A 26,366-nucleotide genomic window follows, 5' to 3' on the forward strand; every position below is an offset into this window, starting at 1 on the left:
TAAACGCTAGGCGAACGCTACACTAAGGTGCGGGCCTAGCCACGCTACGTGAACCACGTTCACGAGGTAAACCAAAAAAAACGTTCGAAAATCACGAAAGAAAAAAAACGTTTCAAAGACAAAAAGCAGTTCAAACGTGCAGGACGTTGAATAGATGAAAAAGAATTACAAAAACAACGATAAACTTTAGACGAAGTAATTGAAATCTTAGGATTTAGTGAGAGCAATAAGAGAGCGATACTTGCGTAACAGCTGGCAATTACGGAAGGGAGATGGCCACACTTACATACAGACAAATTGCCAGATGCTAGAGCGAGGTTAATACGGTAATGCATAGGTTATATGAGGTGAGGGAGTACGCGCTGTGAATTACGTAGCCTAGCCTAGCCAGCCTATCCTCTCCAACCAGCCGGCCCCTGCAGCCTTCCTTCAACTACATTGAAGTTTCCGATCTGCACCATCTCAGACTTGTACATACTGTAACATCCTTAACATACATACATAAGGTATCTGGAATGAGACAAAGTCTGCATGCTCTCCTAATATGGAAAGCCGAAAGGGCATGTATTATGTAGTTTACTTCTATGCTGTCTGTTATCATGTTGTTGTCTCCTTCAATGTTGTTGTCTCATACCAATATTGAAGGAGACAACAACATTAAATGTGACCACAGCATCAAAGGAAACATGATAACAAACAGCAAAGAAGTAAACAACATAATACATTGCCCTTTCGGCATTCCATAACCTAGTCTTCCCCACAGAAAGCTTCTCAAAACATCAAGCATGCTTACGTACATTTTAGCGAAGAGCTCAACTCTACTACAGTAAGAGATTTCAAAACCATTCAGTTTTTGCTTTTAATGCAATCTTTAAAAACAGTCCTAGACTATAAAAGACTACATATATTTGCCAATTTGGAATAGAAGAATGTCATTTGCGAATGTTAAGCACCAGTAAAAGATGGAAATTTACTTTCTGCTACGATAAGTAATTTATCTTTACATTGTTCCTTTTTTAGAAAATATTAATACTAATGAATATTCATATCATGCAGATAGCAACCAATGAATCGAAAGGTTTGAAAAAGGCAATAAGTTCTTCACTTTGACTTGAGCTGCTCCCCACCGTGCCGCTTTAACTCCTGTTTGCTGTAACAATATTGCGATATCTATGGTATCCACCATGATAGGGTGAACCTACATACTAAGCCATAAATCATACAGCTGTTGTGATCAACAGGGGTCCTTATCATTGCATGTGGAACAAATGATATTTTAATTGCAGCCAAGCTGTTAGGAAATACCAATGTGTCAAAGAGTGCACAATCATATGGAGGAGAAACTGCTGCTGTGTTTGGATATGGTATTAGACTGAATGGTTGCTACATGTGTACTCTTGCATTTATTCCTATTTAAAGTAAGTTCTTGAGCTGTTTTTTAATCAATTTTCAATATCGTTCTGTTATCCAATCAGGTTGTAAGCTTCACTATTTTGCAACATTTCCTATCAAGGCATGAAGAACATATATGTAACATTTTGCGATGATTTTCCATTTCGATGTCTGCCTCAGACTCATTACTACTAACTGTAGAATAATTCTTGGGGCAACAAAAATACGTGGTTGTGAAAAATTATCGGTAGCTACCAATCCAATAATTATGATCGTCATTTTTGTTTTTTAAGAAACAAACCTGTTGGAGGGTGTCTTTTCATGATCAATTACAAATGTATTTGGAGTAAATCTTTGGGAAAGGTTTCATGAAATCGGGTGAACAAGTATAAAAAAATTACTTCATATAGTGAGTGTGTAAAGTTGTGGGGAGACAGGTAAGCAAGGACAAGTGAAGTAAATAAATTGGATAGTTCTTACTTCATATCTAAAGTGGTTGCTTCTGCCACATGCAGGGCTGATAAAACCAAGAAATGGAACTGTAATCAGAAATTGGAGATACAACCTACCGGTATGAAGAAGTCCAATCAAACATACATACAGAATGAAATCCAGCTAGCTCCTTTAGTTCAACATAGATCACAGAAAACTTGAACCAATTAGTCCAAAAGGCTTCATCAGTTTGAAGACCGAATACTAAATTATCTCTATGAATATTCATTACCAACGCCAAATGTCAAAACTCGATCCCAGTGCAAGCATTTCTTACTTTGTTTTACTATTAGTAAAACAAACAATGAATTAATTAATTAATACTTTACCTATTTACATGTCCTTATTTCACATAGATTCTTGATTTTATCAGCAGTCATCTGAAATAGAACAAAAATATTTGTTTACTAAAACAAGACCTGCATTTTCACTTATGTCCGTATCATGTTTACATCCATATTACATACATAATAAATGTCCGCATGATGTAAAGTACATCTGTGTTGCTGACATACATACAGTACACCATTTTGTGCATTCTGGAGAGTCAGTGATTATTCTCTCTCACAAAAAAAAAAAACCCAAACAAAATGAAATTATTACACCAGAGGCAAAGAGAAATATTTTTGCATTTTATTACAGAGGGAGAAATTACGCAGCAAAGAGCTCATCATGGAAGGCCATAGAGATATATATGGAAGTGCCCAAGTGCCAAATTGAGGATATTTTTAGGCATTTAATCAAGTTATCTCGACTGGAATAAAAACCTCCAAAAATTTCCTTACTTCTTTGCGGCAGGTAAAGACAGGGAAAATGTTACTCTCTGGGGGTTTTTCAACGGCATATTAATTTGAAATTAAATGTCAACAGAACTACTACTGTGGTGAGGACAAATAAATTTGTAAACATGCTTTTCAGAAGGGTTAGCTTAATATTGACTCTGTTCAAGGTTTCCAGATGGGGGGGGGTGGGTATGTATTCCCTCGAGATCCAGGCTATAAGGAATTAATACATCGGGTTACCATGGTAACACTACACAGTACATGTGTTGAATTTTTAACTTTTGTTTCATTCTAGCCCAAACTATCAAATATTCACATATAATTGGACAACTCCAGATCTAAATAAGATATACAATAATATTACTACTCCCAATTTAATAATTAGGTATGAATTGTTCAATCCAAGCATGTACATAAAATTCTGTGTCCACATTTTTAGGGCATAAGGGCAGTAGGTAGAACATGAATTATGGCATTGATCTTAGGAGTCACACCACTAAAAGGGTCCTCCAATCATTCATAACTGGTGTGTGCAGTTCCGTATCTCTACTGTACTGTGAGTAACACTGTGGACTCTGTGTGGAGCATTGTGTCAGTACTGTAGACTCTTAAACTTTACCTGTCTTTTGGGTTTGCATGTCAAAACTGTCACCAAAAGGTACAAATTATATCTGTTTTCCTCATTTGGATGTCTTTCCAAACATGATAAAGATTAAAGATATATCTGAAAAACATTCCAAGAGTTTCTGACATTTGTTATCAAACTTGATGCCTGTCACATGTCCTTAAGTATAAACTTGACTCAAGAGCTCTCCTCTTGGAAAACACAAAACAGGTGAAATGTTAAAGTTCACATCAAATATTGTTGTGGGATCAGGACAGATATTTGTTCCTTTAGATCTTCCCCGGCGGCCGGCAGCGTTAGTTCTGTTTTATGGCAGGCCTATAAACCAATCCTATCACAGATCTATCAGCCAGCCCTAACTGATAGCCCCATCTGAGAGTGAAATTATCACATACCAACCAGAAAGAGGTCACGACTCTAAGGGACTTTTGAAGGTACTGAGGGTCAACTTCTCCACAATTTGACTGCCCATCAATCAACTCTTCCACTCTCCCCCCCCCCCCAAAAATTGTGACATCTGACCACAAGTTTAGTCAATATTTACCCATATCTGTACTTTTACTGACTGATAGTCGGAGATATTGGGAGAGAAATGCCAATTATGTATCTATGGGGTCACAATCTTCTACTCAGAATAACACTGTGTAACCCATTACAGACGTAAGAGAACGCATTTGGTTGGTTAGATTGTTCTGTTTCTTCGCTTTTCACTCTTCAAGACAGATGGAAAGCCTTTGTGGAGGTTTACTCAAAGAGAGACAATTTACTAGATCACATACTGACATACTGTATACTGTAGTAGACTTTGTCTCTCGACCTGCTTCTTTCATACTGAAATCGTCTTTATATATACAAATCTGTGATAGGCCAGAATCCTCAATCCTGTTGTTTTCTTCTCCACATTTTTAGGTAATTTTCTGGATACCCTATGGTATTATCAATATTACTACAGTGTAACTTCATGAGGATAATGGGGGGCCTGAAGATCCCATATTCCATTTCTAGATGATCTGATGATTTTATAGCTTATAACAGCTTTTCAATACATTTACTGTATCTGTCTTAATCTGCAGATTTGGTAAAATGGACAACCAACATTTAGGCTTCTTTAAAAACCATTCCAAGTTGCATCTTCCTCTCTCCCTCTCCTTCTCTTACTCTCCTCACCTCCATCCTCTCCCCCCTCCTCCCTTGACTCTCCCCTACTCCCTGGACTCTCCCCTACTCCCTCCTCCCTCGACCTTCCCCTCCTCACTCGACTCTCCCCTCCTCACTCGACTCTCCTCTCCCCTTCCTCCCTCGACTCTCCCTCCTCCATCTCCTCTCTCCTCCTCCCTCGACTCTTCCCTCCTCCCTCGACTCTCCCTTCCTCCCTCGACTCTCCCCTCCTCCCTCGATTCTCCCCTTCTCCCTTGACTCTCCCAACAAGATATGCCTGCAACCCTGGCACAAGGGCTATAAATTATGACTAACCGGTTCAATGACGATCTTCAATAGACCTCTTACATTAAAACTGACATCGCTCAGTATCCATCTTGCTAATTGCCAAACATATCCAAAATTCTAGCTTCTTGGAGATGAGCAAAAGCTCAGATATGATGACTTTTCAAGATCCTTTGTAATTTCTGGGCATATGAGTTAAATATCTCATTACGATAAAGCCAACATCAATCACATACAGTATATATACCAGCTACAGATGTACTTATGCCCCCAGGGAAATGAAAATAGGAGACCAGTAAAACAGCAGTTTCTTCAACTATCATTTATATGATAGAAGAGGCAGAGTCGTTAAAAAAACTGCATAAAATCGAGGGTGCATGTACTTTGGGAGTTTGAGAGTTGGTTTAATACTTCAATCATCCTCCCAGTTTGCAAGCTTGCTAGTTTGAACAGTTCGGTTGATTGAGAAAATGTCAGAAATGAAAAACAAAGTTTTTACATAAATGGTAAACTTTGGACTGCAAGCAAATGCTATGGTATATATAGGTACACTATATGATACAGCAGTATGGTATGGTGGGTGATATTACTATACCAATCCCAGTGTTATAGCATTATCGTTACATGCTGAAGTTAGGCACATAACTGGACAGGGTCAACTCTACTTGACATCCATTCCACATGCACATTGGAAAAGTATTTCTCCTTCGGCTATGTGCAACGATTATGGCAGTCGTGTTTACTCAAGAATAGGAAATAAACAGGAAAGGTAGCTATGTACAACAAGTTTAGGTTTCTGTAGGTCAAATTTTCAATATTTCTCAGGCCTGACTTACAAATCAAAATGAGTGTCAAAGGTCATGTACCTTCTATCATGACATAAGATGTGAGGAACCCCAATGTTTAAATGTTGTTTAATAATTTCCATGAATATCACCCTGAGAAATTATGTCACACTGACCTCCTCCCAACAACAAAACATTTCACTTCTGCAGATATAAGAGAAGACACTAGCCATTAAATTCCAGCCATTTCATTCTAGCTTATATCATTTGGTGTTGCAACTTAATAGGTCGAGAGTGCAATTTGATTTGAATCAAAGAAATTTTAGATTAAAATTGCTGAATGATGTTAATTGTGACACCTCCTCTTACTTTCAGTTCATTAATTTCATAAAATCTGATACGATCGAACAACCCCCCTTGTAACGGTTTATACCGAAGTTCATTTTACGACCCCTAGGATGGTTGACCTAGTTACCCCTACTCCAAGATCCTGCCTCCTCCTCCACCACCATTCACCGACTATTAAAATAACTTCAGCTGGCAAGCAGAAGCAACAGAGTATGTTTACATTCGCAGATAGAAAATTGGCTATCTGAAAGAATCGCCCCGGGATAAAAAAAACGGGGGTACACTGTTGAATTTATTCCCCCTCCCGATTTTGTTTTAGCCGTTGTATATATGCTAAACTAGAAAGGTTTGTGAAGATGTTGAAGGCAAAGATGACCATTAGAAGTATACAGTCGAGGAAATCGTGTGGAAATGAAAAAGGAGTTGATAGATGCAAATCGTAGGAGATGTCGATGACACACTTGAAATTTTCGAGTTGACGATCGCTCATGTCGGTAATGAGATATTTCATCATTTAAAGTGAGCGTAAGAGATGAAATTCATATCAATAAACGACAGAGTTTGTCAGTCGGAATCTGACTGTGTACGTGTCTCATTCTGCGCAGGATGAATAAAAATGTATAAACGTCACATCATTTATTTAAAATATATGATGTGAATGTACAGTAGTAGAATTCATTGGGTGCCACATCATTCCATGTCACACATGTTGTTTATATTAACAACAAGCTACTGTACTGCTGTTACAGTCTATGCAGCAGTTCTTTTTTGTCTAATGGTGGCCAGAACTGACAATCTCCAGTGTCAGTTTAGTACTAAAAATATAGAGTAGCAATTATTGTTAACGAAAGGGAAAACGCGTGCTGGTTGTCAGCTGGGTAATATCATGAAGTATCCACAATATTATCATTTTCATGATGATAATTTGAAATCCACATTGATTCTAAATTAAGAAGTTTCCAAAAACTCATCAGGCTTGCATATATTAACTTCTCTTACTGGCTTACCTGTCCCTCATGACATTATGCACTCATGCACTATTATGGGAAAGGTGTGTTAGTGTTGTAGGAGACAGGTAAGAGAGGAGTGAAGTAAATACCCTAAAGTAATATCTTTAAAAAAATTAAAAAAGGAAAAAAATTCAAATTATTTTGTAATCTGATTTTGTAGCTCGCAAAAAATGAAAAACCAAGCAGGTGTGTAAGTGTGAGCACTCTTCCGAACCTAGGCATGTTTATATTTTACTTAAGAATGTAGGCTGGTGTCAGGATTGGTGATTCTAGGCAACCCACCCTAGGAGAGGCAAATTAATTCCCTACCAAATTATATCTATCTAGGGATAAGTAAGTTGGCCTGCCTGCACATGACAGGTGGGACAGGCAGTTACCTAAAACAGCTTAACCATGAAGGAGAAACTGATACCAGCCTTGAACTAATCTGACCCTCACACAAAGAATAGGGCTTATGTTGGTTAACACCATATCACCTCTGTGTAGATGGCCTTAAAGAGAGTTCTTTGTATACTTTCATGTTTATATTGTTGTAACCATAGAAACAAGTTGAATTATTTTTAGAATGTCATGTCCCAGAAGATGAAAAAAAAAAGATATGGGGGGGGGGGGGAAATAATGTTCTTTTGACAACTATTGGAATTCAGATAAGCTTAAATGAGGAAAGTGTTAACTGTCTGTGCTAAAACGATAACAATATGGGCCCATGTTTTGGTTCATTGGGATAGGTTGAAACTTTAGTATCATTCTAACAAAGCCATGTAATAATATTCTACACATAAAGTCTGGATGTAAACCACTCAGTGTACTTAAGGCCCAGTTTCTACTTGACAATGAATGCCATGTTGAAACCCGCTGAGTTTGTAGTGCAAAACACAGATTTAATTTTTTTTTTCATCGGCATAATATGTTACCATAGTGGTAGGCCGCATTAATAGCAGTGACGCACATTACACAGCATATATGGTTTTGCACTTTTTTTTCCCTTTTTTACTCAATAAACAAATCTGAACTCCCTGTTCATTCTCCTCCACCAAACACTGCAGATCCCTTTAAAACATTCTCTTTCATCGTGGTTTTACCGTTGATGTTGTAGCTGCAGTTTAAGGTTTACCATTTATGTTGTAGCTGCAGTTAAAGGATAATACCGTTGATGTGGTAGCTGCAGTTTAAGGTTTTACCGTTAATGTTGTAGCTGAAGTTCAAGGTTTTACCGTTAATGTTGTAGCTGCAGTTTAAGGTTTTACCGTTAATGTTGTAGCTGCAGTTAAATGTTGTAGCTGCAGTTCAAGGTTTTACCGTTAATGTTGTAGCTGCAGTTAAATGTTGTAGCTGCAGTTTAAGGTTTTACCGTTAATGTTGTAGCTGCAGTTTAAGGTTTTACCGTTAATGTTGTAGCTGCAGTTTAATGTTGTAGCTGCAGTTTAAGGTTTTGCCGTTAATGTTGTAGCTGCAGTTATAGGTTTTGTCGTTAATGTTGAAGCTGCAGTTTCATGTTTTACCGTAGATGTTGTAGCTGCAGTTATAGGCTTTGTCGTTAATGTTGTAGCGGCAGTTTAAGGTTTACCGTTGTAGCTGCAGTTTAAGGTTTTACCATTAATTGTAGCTGTAGTTTAAGGTTTTACCGAATAATGTTGTAGCTGCAGTTAAAGGTTTTACTGTTAATGTTGTAGCTGCAGTTTAAAGAGGCCATGACACGAAAAATCCAACTCATCGAGAGTAACTTCCTCTGAATCTATGAGAAAATCTATGTTCAAAACTATCCTCAACACCTTGAAAACCTCAAGGACTAATTAGTAATTAACGTTTTAATAGTCGCATTCGAAAATAGATATCTGAGAATGCGATTTCACAACAAGACAATGATGACGTCATGTTAGGAACACACGTGCAAAGCCCAGGCATGTATCGGATGCGCGACGATCATACCGTTCCATATACAGTACACGCACATTTACACTGATAGAACAACCACTGTATTACGCTATATCGTTAGTAATTTCAAGTTTTTTTTACAACTGTTGTAAACTATCCGAGAGAAATGCCGGTCCGTTGTGTTGTTGGGGGCTGCATAAATATCATTACCCATGCAATTAGCCTTCCTCCATGGCTGAAGGACGAAAAAAACACGGCGATTATAACCAAGTTAGTGCACAACACCAGCGCCGATTTCACTGGGCCTAGCCAGTATGCAGCTCCGAATGAAGCGAACACTTCACGGAAGCATACTACGATCCCTCCTTTTTGTTATGAAATAAAACAAATGGACTTTAACGGTTCGACATAAAAGAGTCATTCTTCTGTCAAGTAATCCACAAAAAACTACTCTGAAGACCAGATCGGGGAACAGGAAACCTCCAATGGGGCAAGTGGCGATCCTTAGGAGGTAGCGCGCTGAGCACTAGTAGTACTATAGTATTAGCGTTACTACACTGAAGTCGCAATAGACGAAGAGATTTTACTGTATCATCTAAATTAACACCCCCTTCATTGCTCTATTGTATACTAATAAGCTATGAGGTTAGCTTCAGAAGCGATGGGTTACATCTTCTTGTGAACAAATCTCAGTGCCCCAATTTATTTCTGGAATATGCTGGATCAGTTAGTTATAGCAATAATTTCTTACTCCTATTCCAGGAAAACCATTTTTTTATGTTGTGGAGGGAGTGGGGGTAATGGGGATGGGTCAAAATACTAGGTAGGTAAAAAGATTTTATTCCAAAGGGTGTTTAACTAAATCTCAAAGCGATTTATTTTAAAGTCACAGAGCCAAAAATTCACACAACATAGTTCAAGTGTTAAATCATTGAACAAAATTTATTCAATATCAGTTCTAGACAGTCATTCTGGACAATCTGAACTAACATTAACAACAATCATTGTATTATATGACATAAAAGTAAAACTGTACTTTCCATAAACATTATCATTCTTAAATTACACTAATGTAATTTGTGACATCAAAGGAGGTTAAAAGAAAACAACTTACATGAATTTTTTGGCTTTAAGCCTACAAAGCAGTTGCATGTCCATCGCTATCAATCGTTGTTGTGACAAATTGATTAGAATAATCCAGAAGCAAATACAATAAAGGGTTATTTAAACCAAGAAACACTGCACGAAGTAACTCACATGCAAAAATGTTACACAAGCACGACGACACGTACAACACTGATGGGCAATGTGAAACACAGCATCACACGCATTAAAACAATCGAAGACCATTAACAGGGTGTACTGCTGAGTTTTTGAAGAAAGACTACAAAACAAACCAACTGCTGCTGAAGAAACAAAGTCTAAACATTCAAGAGTTCTGCTGCCTCCATTGGTCTTTATTATGACTTTTCTGTCAAATATCATTGGTGATATGGATATTTTGGCTTCCAGATTAAAGGTACGAATCAAACGTCTGGGAGGTAAATGCCCCTAAAAAGGTCAATGTCCGTTCCCTTATGCACATATTATATGACATCACGGTCACGCCAATACTTGTGTCCAAATGCTTCAAAACATGCCTTTTCTTTCATTGTTGATGTTGGGTCTGGAAAATAACCTTTTCATCCTGAATTAAAAGTCTTGAATTTCAATATATCAACACTGAGGGAACCCTGACGGATTGATAATCCAACACAATCGTAGTTTAGAAAAGGTGTTTCTGGAGGAATTTCTCAACCAAGGCTTCCTATACAATGAGTTTTCTCCTGGCAACTTGAATCCAGTGTAATGACCATTGGCTGGAAAATCACTTCTGATCCTTTGGACTGCACATGATGGTAGCACAACCCTGACGTGTCTTGCTAGGAACCCCAAGTATCATTGAACCTGTTGACCGTAGGCTATGTATCTGTACTGCCTGGGAAAAAATTTATGAAAGTTCAAAATGTATTAATGTTGGCCATGATGTCCACAATAACAAGCAGGCATACAATGTACAGTTATGATTACATTTGTTGTGATTTTACACCTTCCGTGTATCATGAAACATTCTTTTGTTTCAGAAAATTGATTTGCAAATTTCCAGGCCAAAGTACTAGCCAAGTAATAATGAGTATGAAATAACACATATGCCTACCTAGCATGGCTGCATAATGCAACTTACATCCCCGAGCCAAACTTTCAGTATGCAACCAACCCTACTAGTACTACACACTCTACATATGGGTTGTAAGTTGCCGTAACACAACGCACAATACGGTTTAGGGTGTTCAGCGAATTCCAACAACACATGCACAAAATGGACTGGATTTTGTTTTTAAATGCTTCGTTAATAAATTCTTACCACGTTGTATGTTCCTTGCAATGGTTTCGAACGGATGTCTTCTTCGATATGTTGTGGAGCTTCAATTTCGGCTCGTTTAACAGGCTCGAACTGATACGGTTCTAACACCTCCGCTCCACCCTCAACGTTCGGTTCAATATTGGAATGATCATCGCCTTCACTCTCTGCTTCGAATATGAGAAAGGGCACTCTAATTATAGCCCAATTTCACTGCCTAGTGAAGAACCATTATCACTTTGAACTTCGGTTGCCGCAATTGGTTCTGAATCCGCCATTTCACAGGAAATTTTGATTTGATATCGCACTTGTGATCGGTGTTTTGTTTAGTAACTACTAGTGGTATGTGTACTTGTCTACTGTGTACGTGAATGGTATGTTCGGAGGATCGTAAAGCAGCGACAACAAATGTGTTCAAAACGTGACGTCACATGACGTCATGCGAATCGGAAAATTTTCGAGTAAACAAAGTTTCAAACGCCGAAAAGGGTAAATTCATTCTCAATTTTCGACTTGAAAAATCAAGTTTTAAACTGGCAGATTGGTTGATACATGTTCTAGAGAACATTCTTTGATGGATCCCAAAAATATAGGACTTTGAAATTTTCGTGTCATGGCCACTTTAAGGTTTTACCGTTAATGTTGTAGCTAGCAGCAGTTTGAGGTTTTACTGTTGTGCCTGCAGTTTAAGGTTTACCGTTGCAGCTGCACAGTTTAAAGTTTTACCATTAACCTTTTCTTCTCCTACTTCCACTTCTATCTTGATAGTTCAAAATTTGAAATACTTTCAAATAAACCAAACATTCCTGATCCGTCTCTCAGATGTTGTCGACTGTTATTACTTCGGAGCAAATTAAATGAGATATAAAATCTCAAGTTTAAGAATGGTCACTTAACAAGATGAAGGAAGAGGTACATTTGTGATTTCCGGAACAAGTCAGTGTAGAAAGGAGAATAAACATCTGCTTAAGAGTATCATCCGAGGCATAATTCGCCCTGTTCTGTCCGTGGCTTTAATACTTATTCACAGACATAAAACCGGATACAACTCCTTAAAGTGCAAATTGCATGTTACTCATACACAACATGCTGTAAGCTGGACACACACAAAACATATTCTAAGAAACAATTATTTCTGAAAGATTACAGAGTTATGCCTTCAAGGCAATTTCATAAATTTCACATAACAGCATTTTCTACCTATGCCGTACAGCGATATTAAATCAATAACTGGTTTCTGATTGGAGACCAGAGTCTGCACAACCTTGAAATAGATTCCAAATAAAGAACCCGGACATATGTTTCTGTTGCGGGTAGCAGATGCACAACAGGGTGACAACGACTAACAACATCAATTTGTGGTCAACAAATGCCTGAAGCAGGGAAACTGTATGATGGGGGTGTGTGACAAATTTTCAATGGTTGCATCCATCATTTTTTTTCGAAGGGAAATCTCGCTTTTGCCCTCACAAAATAGCTATATATCTTTTCCCCTCACAAAAATGGCTATACCGATAGCACAAAACATTGCTCTCTTTTTCCAACTTGTTACCTCGACACCCTTTCTATTCTCATTTTCAATTCATGTATTCTAAATTCGAAACAGGAATTTGTCACTTTCAAACTGACATAAAGTGAGGTCAATTGAGAAATCTTTTTCATTTTGTACTCTGGGAACAACCCCCATGCTACAAATCAATCTTAGTTATTTTTCCACAACCTGCATGGTAGCCTATACTCTACCACTTAAAACTACTATGTAGAATCATTTCACATCAAAATTCAAAGTTATTGTAAATAAAACATCGCTCATTTACATCAAATATTAAGAGGAGAGAAGGGAAGGAAGTGTGTGTGTGTGGGAGGGGTTGCTAAGTACTATGGCCAGCGACGTTGTCTTTACAAAATCATAAGTATCTTACAGCTTAGGCTGAGAGACCTACAATGATGTCACACCTAAGTAGTTACAATGATGCAAAAGTACACTCCAATATGCCCAATTAAAGAGCTCTGTAATAATGCCGAGCAGTTCATTTATGCCGATACCAATAAATATCAGAGGATCAAACAATAGCTACTATTAAGATACCCACTGAGAACGCTGGAGGTTTACAATTCCTACGGTACATTAAGTAATACCATTAATCATTCAATCAATCAATTAATCAATCTATCTATTGTAAATATACTGTACTTTGTTTTAAGTTTTTAACATCCTCCCCAAAATTTATTGATTTTTTCTAATCTGCAAGGTTGTATATTAAAATATTCTTCTTCATACTACGGTTAAGATGCTCTATGCGGTAGAGGCCCCAGACTATTTACCAAACCACTTCATTCCAAGTGGTTCTGTCGTAAACACTTTATCTCAAATTGTAAATCATGAGAAGCATTCCAAATGCAGTAATGTATGTACAGTAAAAGTTCGCCTGTTTCATTTCAATTTATTAATGCCTTCACATTATAACCTGGGATCACCAAAAATAGAACCTTCGGAAAATTCAAAAACTCAAGAAAGTCAAAACAAGCATTACTGCAAACGGAGATATTTGCTTCCATTTCTATAATTACATAAATAATGATATACTGTAGATACTACAGAGTAGATTTTATTTCATATCAAATGTATTCCATTTGTGTTTGATTTGATTTAACAATATTTCATTTCTTGAAATACATATATCCTTCATGGGGAGTGTCTCATCACTATACCAGCACAACACTATACTGTTTAAATGTTTACATAGTGCAGGATATGAGGATATGTACACACACAGTAACCATATTCTTATAAGGGTTGAAATCCCTAGGGCTAAATTGTCTTCAATCTCTGATGACCAAATTTGGAAATTGTAAAAGAGTGTTGGGAAACCAAAGACTAATACCACTCAACCACAATACATGCCATATAGATAAATCCAGTGGTTTTTGGTTTTACCAGCTGCTGGTCCACTGTATCAGGAATGAAGATGTAAATAACACAAGTACTACATATTTCAGTGACAGCTACAGTGTATTATCCCTAGCTTGGAACAGATGTTACCTACAGTACTGGTCACCAGCAATGTGTATCGGATTTGAAACTGTATCCAAACCATAGCTTTACTCTCCCATGGGAAAGGACCTGTTAGTCAGGTGCACTGTACTGAAGTATGCATTTTGTGTGTATTACTGTACAGTATGTATTTTATAGCTGTAATTCACTTACAATGCTGTATAAAGCAAAAAAGCAAACCCTTTTATCACTTCTACCTTTTTTCTTTTTCTTCTTCTGCTTTTTTTGGCATGCTAAGGATACTTAACTTGTTCTTCTTTTGGCTCTTTACGAATAAATATTGTCTCATCAATAAAATTGAAATACATGTGGGCAAAGTTCTAAAACTTCATAAAAATGACCCATTTCACCAGCAGTGGGATAGATAATGCCCTAATCAGCTAGATACATTCCTTAAAGATGACTGGAGCCAGACCACCCATAAAACATCCAACCCCTTATCAGTTTGTTTGGGGAAAAGAACTAACAACAGGATAATCTCAAGGGCAGGTCAAAGGTCACACACAGAATGATGTGTTTATTATAGCTGTCTGTTTATGTAGATATTAGTTGCTCTTACCATAACTGTACCATTGGAACCTTTGGGGGGGAGGGGGTGGAAAGGATCCCCAACCCTCTACCTCATCACATCCCCTACCTTCCTTCTACCTTCCAAATTGCAACGGTAGAAATAAAGTCTGTCAGAATGATGAAAACCAACCGAATATGAAGTATGCTGATCTGAAAGTACTGATAAATCCAGGTACACATCACATTTTGTAACTCAGTTTTTTCCTAGTACCCCTTCCATCCTCCAACGATCCCTCCTCCCACCATCCCTCCTCCCACCATCCCTCCTCCAACCATCCTTTCCCTAACATCCTATCATTGCCCATCCTTCTGCCAACATCATACTCTCAGCCACACTTATCCCGTATATCCTATCATCTCCTACACTTCCTACAACATACTCCTCTATATTTGGCTACATTGTATAGAATCACAAAACCAATTTGATAGAACTTTAGGATAAAAAAGAAAACAAAGTATTGAAGCTGGTTTTGTACTACGGTCTTTTTACTAGATATTAAGTATAAACATTTAGTAAAAGATACCTTCCAAACTAAAAAACAGGGTCAAAATAACAAACAAAACAGATATATAAAGTTACTAAAAATGTATCACTTTTACAGATACACACTGCCAATACATCCTACCAAGTATACAGTTCTTAATAATACACTATAATAATATACTGTATTATCAGGATCACTTTTCACATCCCAATTCCTTTCCACCAATTATCGGGGAACCAAGAGAGATATGTTTTTGGTACTCTTAAGGTCATCAATGTGGATTTTATTACCAGCTTCATTTCATATTCATATCTAACCAGGATACATCTAGTTCTTCTACCCTTCTCACCCATCTTCCTGTCATAAGGAATTCATTCCAAATTTTCAGGAAATGTTTAATCAAGATCAGCCCTAGTTTTGTCAATGTCTAATTCTCCATCGGAAGTTCAAGCCATCAGCAAACACATGCCTGCATATTCAGATATAGTGCAGGGTTTATCTGGACAGTCAATATCAATCAGGGTGAGGTTTCCTGCTTTTACTTGAAAATTATGATATTGCTATTAAAGTTTTATAACTTGTACAGGTAGCCCCTAAAATTCATTATAAATATATTAAATTTTCATTCATTTTATTTTAGTATATTTGTAGGCCATTTTAGAGGACTTGGACATTTTATGCGAGCACTGTAAAATGAACGAGTTTTAGCAATGATTGGCTCAATCCAAGACACAAACAAGTTGATTAACCCACATGTATGATAAATATCAAGATACTGCTTTCTAGGGCAAAAACTTTGTTACTAAATTGCAACATGCATTGGGGGGAGGGGGGGTGTTGTAACAAATTTTCTCCTTTACCAAAACTGGATAGAACCCAAAGGTTATTCTTCCCCCCCCCCCTCCATAAATTGGTATAGTCTGACATACTGTAGTATCTGAGATTTTAGTCCCAGGCACAGTAACACACAGGCAGAGTTCAATTTCTCTTACTGTGTTTTCATTATTTAGAAAGAAACAGGCAACAAAACATGATATAAAACTAATTTGACAAAAAAAATAAAAAAAATTAATAAATGTTTCACATCAGTGCAATTTCTGTACCAACAGGGTAAAACTTTGCATTAATTTAAAATGTATGCAAATTTCCAGCTAAGTGACCACAAATAATCATTCATATGCATTCTGTTTCTCTGTTGACATATTCTCTTTGCAACGCTATATCCCACGAGAAATCTCAAACTTCTTCCTTCACCTGCCTCCCACCCCTGCCCCCTGCCCCCATGCCCCCCACCCCCCAATCCCCTCCTTCCACAATTTTATTACCCCCATTTCAACCTTTTAAGAATTGTTAACCATGGGTGTACTATCATCCCTAAATCCACAATTGAACAGAATGATATAAGAATTAAGGCATGTACTGTAGGAGGAATAAATACAAGCAAGAAAAGAGTAATAGAGAGTGTGTTAATACACAAAGTGCTTATTATTATTATTATTATTGTACCAAAAGAACCAACTTCAGCTATTTATAAAAACTTACTGCAGTTCCTGTTACTGCTGCTGACATGTTATGATCCCATAATCCAATCAAATATTTCCTAAAGCAAAAAAAAAACGAAACAGCAAAACCCTTTTATAAGAAAGAATTTTTTCCAAGCTTCTGAGACTTTTATAACAAATTCTTTGATGACCGATCTGCTATACCAATGTCACACAACACAAAGCTTTCCATTACATCCAACACAACACAGCCTGCAGCTGAGATACAGTCATCCACAAATCGAGACTAAATCCTGCCTTTATCATTATTATTATTATTATGATTATTTTTCAGGATGGCGGCAAGAGCAACAGCCAATGTGCCCTGTTGCATGTTTGATTAAAATACTAAAGTCCTTCATTCGCAAACTTCATATAGTAGAGACTACACCAATACAATACAATACTATATACTATACTATACTATACCATAACCCTACCAAGGCAAAAGTACACAATATTACTATACGGGTGATTGCACTTTTGGTAACATCCGAAACTCTCGGGGGTTTCTGCGCTAAAAGACACCTTTCTTTATCAGAAACCTGGAGGCAACAAAATATGACTATGGTAGTATGGTGTGAGACCTAGTGAGGTCCACTTAAAAAAGGCGCCAGTTGTATTAAAGGGCTTTAATTGTGTTATCCCTGCTTCACATCATAACTTTCTGCAGAATGAATTTTTCGCAGAGGTTCAAAAAAAATTATAGAGCGATGCAAGGTATTCATTCGTTATTAGTGGTAATAATAGAACGGTCGAACCGTTTCGGCTTCGACGACGACAAAGGTTTAATTACTAACATGAAAACCCGTTTCAACATGATATGAATGTAAATGAAAAACATGAACAGCCTCTAAAACACGAACGGTGGGAATAAGCGATGCTGAGAGGTAAATGGAGTGATTAATCAACCAGTTTAATGCTAGACAATAAATATTGGTCATATAGAGATGGAGGATATTGGAAAACTTGAGAAAAGTAATTAAACTGAAAATAGTATACAACTAGATGAAAGCTAATACTGATGTGAATACAATGTATCACATGATTTGATGAAGAGAGTAGAAGCCACAAGATACATACATGTGTGAAAGTCAAAGCACAATTATTAAAACTGCAGAAAAGATTTATTACAGTTTGACAAAGTTACAATAAGTTTCATTCTGCCTTTTTTTTCTTCCTCCCTTTCTTCTTTTTTTTCTGAGATAAGAATGAATTTATCAAACAAGAGAAAAACAACAATTTTTTTTGTGACTATTTTCACATGTTGTGCACCTAACTATTCCCTTATTTTTCACACTTTTCAAAAATTTCTTGAAGAACACCGTACTACAAAATAAACATTGTGCACTTTTTGTACACTTCAATTAAGTTACGGGACTTGCTGTAAATATTATACCCCTTCATTCGTTCTTGGGGCTTCCCCATCCAGAATTCCTACCTTCGGGCTTGGAAACATTGCTATCAGCCCTCTAAGAAGACATGACACAATTTGAACCAATCCACACAACAGCACCAATGAAACTCTGAGGGGTGCCTAACAGGCCACATCTAACTGGCCAAAGATTTCATTCAATCCTGCCCCCCAAAAAACAATCAGCCTGCAGTCTTGCACTAACCTAGTATGAAGACCCTTATAATGATCTTAAAGGCTCTTAGGCATAAGCACCTACAGCAACCTGCCAATCCTTTATAATGCTCAAGTTAGGTTTATTATTTGGCTGACTGTTATCTCCAACTAATGACAGTTCAAAGCAGGGGGGGAGGGTGAGGGGTGGTGCATTGCAAACATGTTACTAATTTCCTTTAGCCAGGTAGAAAGAGAGTCTCAGAGATCGGAAAGAGATACGCAAGAGATAGGTAAGAGATGGGTAAGCGGTGGGTAAGAGGTGGGGTAAGAGATGGGTAAGAGCGGAATGAGGTAAATGATACAATGAACAGCTGGGTGAGCAACATTTTATTTTGATTCTTCGCTCGTTTACAGGTGTTCTTTTGTTTCAACTTCTAATTGTATATTACATATAGATCTGCATGATCACCTAGCCCAAGATGTCTCTTTTGTTCTTGTCAAGCCCTGGGTCCAAACAAACAAACAATCAAGCAAGCACAAATCTGTCGACTTTGTTACCTGAAAACTAGAAAGCTTCAAGGTACTGCTGGATAGAATCAAAAGTACATTTTTAATTCTTTACCTAAATTATATAATAACATGACCGGCTGCATATTCTCATTGAAGCTGGGTTATTTATTGCATCACAGATCGTTACACTAGTCATGTGCATCTGAGCAACTAATTTTACTACCGTCATCTGCTCTTTCATTACCAAAGATTACTCTTGGATAACTGCCAAGCTTCACCAAACCACAAGAAGGCAGAGGAGCCCACCAGCAACACAGCATTCTGTACTTACCTCTTCATTGCCAAACTGCCATGCACTGTTCACACACTCACTATGCCAGAGTCTGGCAGCATGTGCGTGCTTGTGTGTGTGTGTCTACAGATGGAGACAGCAGGAATACTGCACAATAAACAAAATCCATGCTTCCAGGAGCAAGGGAAAACATTTTGGTTTGTGGTAATATGAGACAATATGATTGCTAGAAGGATGAATAATCTAGGCTTATCAAAACTCTCCAAGAGGCAAGAAACCAAAACATTTTCTTCCTTCTTATTTTTGGGATGAGGTAAGAGAGGTATATAAAGTACAGTACAGGAGGAATGATATCACATGGAAAATAATTCACACATAGCTAGAAGGCTTGCTTTTCTTGTTAAAATTCTCTCCTCCTGAGAGCCTTCTGTTGAGATGGGCAGTGTGTTCAGGGTAAAAACTCAAAACAACAAGTAGTGATAACTCCCAATTCATCCATAATATATATGTAGAACTTTCTTGTCTGACTAAATCTTGGCCTGCCAAGATCGAGTCGAGGCAAAAGAAAGAGACTGAAAAATTCATGAAGTGGGAATAATTTGAATCCGAGTCGTCAGATAACTAAAGAAACAGGCTTGTTCTCCAACTTGTCTGTGCCGAAGAACTTTGTTTACTGACAACCTAGGAAATATAATAGAACACCATCAAAGTATAAATTGCGATTAAGGAGCGTGAAGGAACCATTTGAGGTGATATTTAAATAGATTCCAGTCCTTGCCTCATGGGTACAAATGTTTCCCTTCCATCCCTCTTCCCACCCCACCCCTTCCCTCCCCCTGTTATCTTCCCTCATAATATCTACAATATCTGTATTCATGATGCATATGATTACATATTTGGCTTTGAAATATATATCTCAATTGAAATTGTTTCAGAAAAGAATCAGCGATCACCATCTGCTCCAATTGGGACAGAAGTGGGAATTAAAATTGCGGCCAAATTCTATAATCTCATCAAAAAAAATTCTCACTTCATGGCCAAATTATAATTCAATTTCTGAATTTTCTCTAGAGATTAGAATTTGATTATTACTCAGCATGTGGACTATACTGAGCATTAATTTCTTAGGGAGATTATAAATTAATCAACTTATTACACCACATGTATGTATTGCATATATATCACTTGAGATGAAGGATTGGTCAACTTCAGTGAGCTCAATTTATTACAGAGGAAGCTGCCTGTGTACTTTTCTTGGCTGAAGGAAATGCTGCACAGTTGTGGTGCAGTATATATGAGAATATGATTTAGGTCACCGAATATGATTAAAGGCATTGCAGACTCGCCCCAAACCTCGTGCCGTGCTCTGAAAAAGTTAACTTACCGTTGCTTGCAAGTGACGTTTTCTGCTTGTCGCTATAAAATGCAGACAGTTAATGAAACGTGATACCTTGTTATCTTTTATCTAGACCTGAGATGTCCATCGCTGTATCGTTTTTACACTGTGGTATTGACCGCAGCTGTATATACTGACTGTACACTAGTGTCTAATTACCGACGTGTGTGTGTATTTTCTGGGATCGATGGTGGTGTCACTTCTGTTACACCTCATTCGAAACTAGGTCAGATTACCGGCATTAGATGTTTCTTTTTGCGCGAGTCTTCACACCCTTTAAGTGACATGTATGGGATGTACTCATAATTTGTCTCTAAAGTTAGGCCCATAACTGATGGCAATAGAAGGGTTTGGGGATGGTTGGGGTGGAGGGAGAGGGGTGAGACAGAGGGGAGGGTGGGATGGAGGGAAGGGAGTAGATGGTCAAATTTGTGAAAAGAAAGTTTTTTTTTTATGTACTTCACTTTCTCACTTACCTGTCTTCTCACAACCTCAGCACCCTTGCTTTTTGTCTGCAGTGAACTACAGTACTAGTAGCCTTTTGTATTAACACTGTACACCAACCCTTAGCAACCATGAGGCCACATCCATTCACTTACCCTCTATCTCATTCTAGCACCCAATGTCTCTTGGAATGTTTCTTACGGTTGTCTACCCGAATCTTCACCTCGCTTTTGAGACCAGCAAGCGGCAAGAATCAAAGCAAATTTAGTATACTGTACAGGCGCAAAGGGGTACTTTTAACAGCAATTTATGTGCAGATGATGTTGTAATAAAAAATGTTCACATACATGTCAATTCCTTAAAACTTCAGTTTACTGTACCTTCAATGAGAATATTTGAATCTTAAGGCCACTTTAATTACGACCACAATATCAGAACCGCCGGAGGGGATGAAAGTTTGCAGGGCTTAGAAGAAACTGAAAAATAAGACGATCGAGATCAACATGCCTCATCCACTCTCGTTAAACTGCACTTTGCGAGAAGTCGTTACCACTTCCTAATAACAGAGCACATTTAAAACAACAACAACAACTGCAACAGCTTGAAAGTCTGCATTTCCTCTTCATCCCTAAAATATTCAACATCCTAAAATTAGGCCTCGCCGAATCACATGGGCGGGTTTCTTAATAGAAACTTTAATTGAGATATGACACCTTGTTTACTGGCACTATCCATCTGACTGCAAAAAAAAAAAAGTAACTTTTTTTTTACTCATTTCAATAGAAGAATTAGAAGAAGACTACTTCCTGCCATAGACAAACAAGTCGCCAAACATCTCTGCAGACTTTGGCCCACAGAGGGCTACATCACATACTGTATAATTGTACTGAACATGTTGAAAGCAACGTGTCAATACACTTCAGTGACAGGCATGCAGAAAAATTGACATTTTCAAAAAAGTTATGTCAGGGAGCAAAGCACCTGGGATGCACAGTAGGTAGGTTCATATGAAGCCAAATTTATACTTAATACAAACACAGCTAAGAGGGGAGTCTCCGTAATGCAAACAATAATTTCTTGCCAAAAAGTAGGACGTTAATTATGATATTTCACGAGCCTGAGAGCATTCAAAAATTTCTTGTAGTAGAACTCTAACTACTTTCACGATCTGACAGAAAGTCAACATGAACGGGGGGGGGGGGGAGGGGGTTAATGAAGTAATGACAGCACTGGAAATATCAGTGAAGTAACTCAGGCCTCAGTCTTGAAGTAAATTGCAGCCGATTATGGCTCACCACATCCAGAGTGGAACTAGCTGATACGGTGCGGTCCGTTTGACAATGTAGTTAAAGGTGAAGTGTCTTGAATCCCTTCACACATTAGACAGTGTGCTTAAAACTTGAGCAGATACCATGGCAACATAACATGTTCTTTTGTGACTTTAAATGGTCAACTCTGTGAATTTCAAAACAGAATGTTGTGGAGAATTTTCCAGGCTCCAAGGTTTTTCTTGTTACAAAATAGACAATACAAGGTCTGGTGATCATCTAGGTCCTTTGTATCTTCTCTGCTCTGCAGACCTACAGTTCGTTTCTAAATTGAAATGTATCGGAGAATCACCTTTGGAATCTGAATTGCAAAGCTCAATAGTTTGATATATCGGTCAGACAAGCAGGCCACACTGTACGAGGAGGTACTGTGTTACTTAAAAGATCAAGCTGATTCTCACAAGAAGATGAACAACACAAAACTGACTGGAAAAATTATTTTAAAAAACATGAACATAGCTAAGCACGTTTTGGCTAGATTTGAAGCGATGACTCTGTTAATGGTCACCAACTAACAGCTATTAACCGTGAGGTGACTAGCTCAAATTACATTCTAGCCTAAACTTTCTTTACTCCTTCTGAGAGGTCTTCTTAACTCCCGGTCACTTGACTAGATTTTGACTCTAGAGCTGTGACTTGACTAATTGAGATAAAGTTCATAATTTCAGCACACACTGGCGATCCCAAAAAAAGCATCGTTCAAGAGGCTGAATTTCTGGATTCTTACAAATGGGTAACATCTCACCAGTCGTTCCACTGGTTCACTCTTTTGATGTTCATGGGCATTCTCACAGTGAAGACATACACACAACTATCAATTTATAACCCATATAAACCACTTACCACATGTCTAATATAAGAAGATGTGGGTCAAGGGTAGGACGGGGGCGTGGAAGCATGAAATTATATATTCACAATGTCACACAGTTTATAACAAAGCCATCCTTCTCGGACAAAATCTTTGGCAAAATAATCTTCTTTCACTCTCTCCAAAGCTTCTCAGAATGATAATAGTCAAACTAGCACAGGGACCTCACTGTAACACAGAAAAGTATCCATGCATTTAACATAGATAGAAGTACATTTTTGAGTTTGTCTTGTGATAGGGGCAATAACCTGTGCCTTAATTTGATAGACAGCTGTTGGAATCCAGATGGGGAACAATTCTGAGACATTCCACCACCCCAAGGAGTCTAAGATACCTAAGATAGTTATTTTTACTGACACTCCTCAACTTCTTACCTCTTTACCTCTTTGCCAGTGGGTGATATAAGGGATCAGGGGTATATACCCATTTGAGCTACCAACTTAGGCTTCTCAGGCAACCAACTGGTCATGACCTTTGGAAAATAAGCCCAGTTTTGGCAAACATGAGCATTAACTAGCTTTAAAGGGAATATCTACAATTTATGCAACAACAGTCTATATCTATTTAGAAAAGCAGCTAAAGGTTTGGATTTTTTATGCCGATTGATCTGCGTTATTATGTAAATAGTTTTATAAAAACACGCCTATCAAAAAGAGTGATTTTAAGGGAAAACCGAGACTCACCAATCGCTGGATACGGAAATGCTGAAAACAGGTCCTGGAGATGGAATGGTCTGCAGGCAAGATTCAAAGAAGTCTGAAGCCATCGATCAAGTTATCTGTCGAATGAAAACAAGAAGCGAAATAAGTTTTAGCTCGACTTTCCTCGTAAACAATTAGAACAATAAAAGCCTGTTCACAGTTGGCAATGTTGATACTTCCTCCTTCTTCGAACAGAGACTGCAAAAGCTATCATTAATATTATAGTTTGCATTAGACTGTAAAGGTTTATTATGTATAAAGCCTTGGCTATCAATAATTTAACTCTGCCTTGGCAAGTTTAATAGACCGATCCCTAGCAACAGAGATCTTGCGTGGCAAAGTGACATCTTGAACTTTTTCTTCCACTTCAGAATGGCCAAAACAAATTGTGAATACCTCAGTTGACAATTGGTATGGTAATATACTGTACTGTACTCTAGTCAAACGCCGTTTACATTAAACCCTAAGCAATGATGCTTTAAAATTTTAAAACTTTAAAATAAATACCAACTATTTGGAGTATTCCCCACCCCCCCCCCCCCTCCATCCTTTAAAGGGCTAATGAAACGATGATGCCGACTACACAGTGCAGGTCTAAACAGTAGTGTTAATCCTTTGTTCAAAAACTTCTACTAACTCGGGCAAAAATATGTTACTTTAACTTTATTTAAACAAGAGAACATGCTTTGATGACATTCAACACCATTTGTCCTTTGACAGTTTTAAATGTACAGTACTGTATGTACAGTATCCATACATGCTTATTGAGGCCATCAAACTTTTTTACAAGTGTTTTCCCCATTGAGGTTTATACTGCATCTGAGGAACTGATCTAATGGCCTATGTGTTAGACTAAGTAGTCCAGTCACTTTAACTGATGAACCTCATCTGTTTGAAGGTCATTTCTAGATTAAAGGTGTTTTAGTACAAATACTACCTCAGCTTCGTAGTGTGGTGTGTTTGAACATTTTCTACAACGTATCAAGATATACCTTGTGCCTAAAATCATCCTCTAAGCCTCTAGAAAATTATTGGAAAGAAAAATGAATTGGACACTGTTAGGCAAATTGTTTGTGAAATTGAAACAAAGAGTACTTGATGTGAAAGGTCATACCATACATCTACAAGAGTAGTACTGTTGTTACCTTGAATTTAGACAACAACAAATAAATTTGAGGAAATCAATTGATTGGTTCTCAGAGTTGCCTTGATACAATATCCTTGAAGAGCATTAACTATACAGTTGAGAAGGAAACCAGCCAATGGAGACCAACATAATTCCATTGAAAGGTATGAGGTTAAATTAGTATCTTTTTAAGTTCAGTAACTTGAGCCTTCCACAAGCCATTAAATCCATTAAATTAAAGTTGTTAGTGGTGAAAGGGGAACGGCCTTCTCTCAGGTTTCATAATTCAAGACTAGAATTGGGGAGGGGAGGGGGGAGGGGAGGGGAGATGTCACTGTAAACAAAACTTCTATTGGCATAGTTAGTTTTGAGAAACTGTCCTCAGCTGTACATAGTAAGGATTGAAGAGGACATACAGTAACATATCCTGATATTTTGGTAAATTAACTGAATCATTCTAAATTATAATAATAGTAAACAACAAAGGGACCTGATTTAATACAAAAACTAACCAGAGTAGTTGCTACTATGAGGCATTGTAATCCATAACTTTCACTTGTCCTTCTTACAGTAATTACCAAATTGACCCAGATTGGATATTTATGAGTGACAAGCTAACCTGTCTCCTCAGACACTGCACTCTAGGTATGGTAGAATGAAAGTGCCGAGGTTGTTAGGAAGACAAAGAAACAAATGCAAAAGCTTCCACAAAGTTGATCAAAAAGAGGGAATTACAACTAACAGAAGATAAATTGACTATTTATAGTGATTTTAATTACAGCAATACATATTACTTAAATACAGCTTTAAATTTCTGTACAATCTTCAAAAGTGTAGAAGGCAATCAACTTCCCTACTTCCCAATAAACAAACGTTGGATGTGATAGCTGAAAACAACCATTATATTTGACATCCAGGAACCTACAGTACCACTTCTTCAACAAAAGGACTCGTTGCTTGACCTCACGGCAATCAGAGAAGATACTTCAAACAAAATCCCTTATAATATGTTCTTTATAATTTTCTTCTTTCTCCCCCTTCCCTGTCCTTGAAATGTTATCGTGCACATAGCTCTGTGACACCACTATTCACTGAGCTTTTTTGATCAATAACACTCAATGTATTAGCATAACAAAAGATACAAAAGTATTCATGCAGAAAACTGCTAAATCATATTGAAACAAAGTAAATCCATCCACCAGATCACCAGGCAGTCCCTTTAATTATTTTGTTGGCAGTCATTAAGTAAACCAGAAGGAAGGAACAAGAGAAATGAGGATAAAGTAGGGGGGGGGGAAATACTTTTCAGGTTAACTGTGAGCATCTC

The 26,366-nt window shown here is 37.6% G+C and overlaps 1 protein-coding gene and 1 long non-coding RNA gene across 2 annotated transcripts in view; both read right to left on the reverse strand.

The window, feature by feature from the left end:
* LOC139974839 (heparan-sulfate 6-O-sulfotransferase 3-B-like) overlaps positions 1-26,366 on the reverse strand; it is an 84,536-nt gene that overhangs the window by 42,979 nt on the left and 15,191 nt on the right. Inside the window, exons 2-3 of the mRNA XM_071982308.1 lie at positions 23,896-23,990; positions 2,214-2,264 (exon numbers count right to left, since the gene is read on the reverse strand). The gene's annotated coding sequence lies outside the window, so the exon portion shown is untranslated. The remainder of the gene's footprint in view (positions 1-2,213; positions 2,265-23,895; positions 23,991-26,366) is intronic.
* On the reverse strand, positions 9,676-11,789 carry LOC139975071 (uncharacterized). The gene is made up of 2 exons (XR_011795646.1): positions 11,157-11,789; positions 9,676-10,730 (listed from the first exon to the last, which is right to left on the reverse strand). It is a non-coding gene; the product is annotated as an uncharacterized lncRNA (long non-coding RNA).

The sequence above is a fragment of the Apostichopus japonicus genome, chromosome 10 (assembly GCF_037975245.1).
Source record: "Apostichopus japonicus isolate 1M-3 chromosome 10, ASM3797524v1, whole genome shotgun sequence".
Classification (NCBI taxonomy): Eukaryota; Metazoa; Echinodermata; class Holothuroidea; order Aspidochirotida; family Stichopodidae; genus Apostichopus; species Apostichopus japonicus.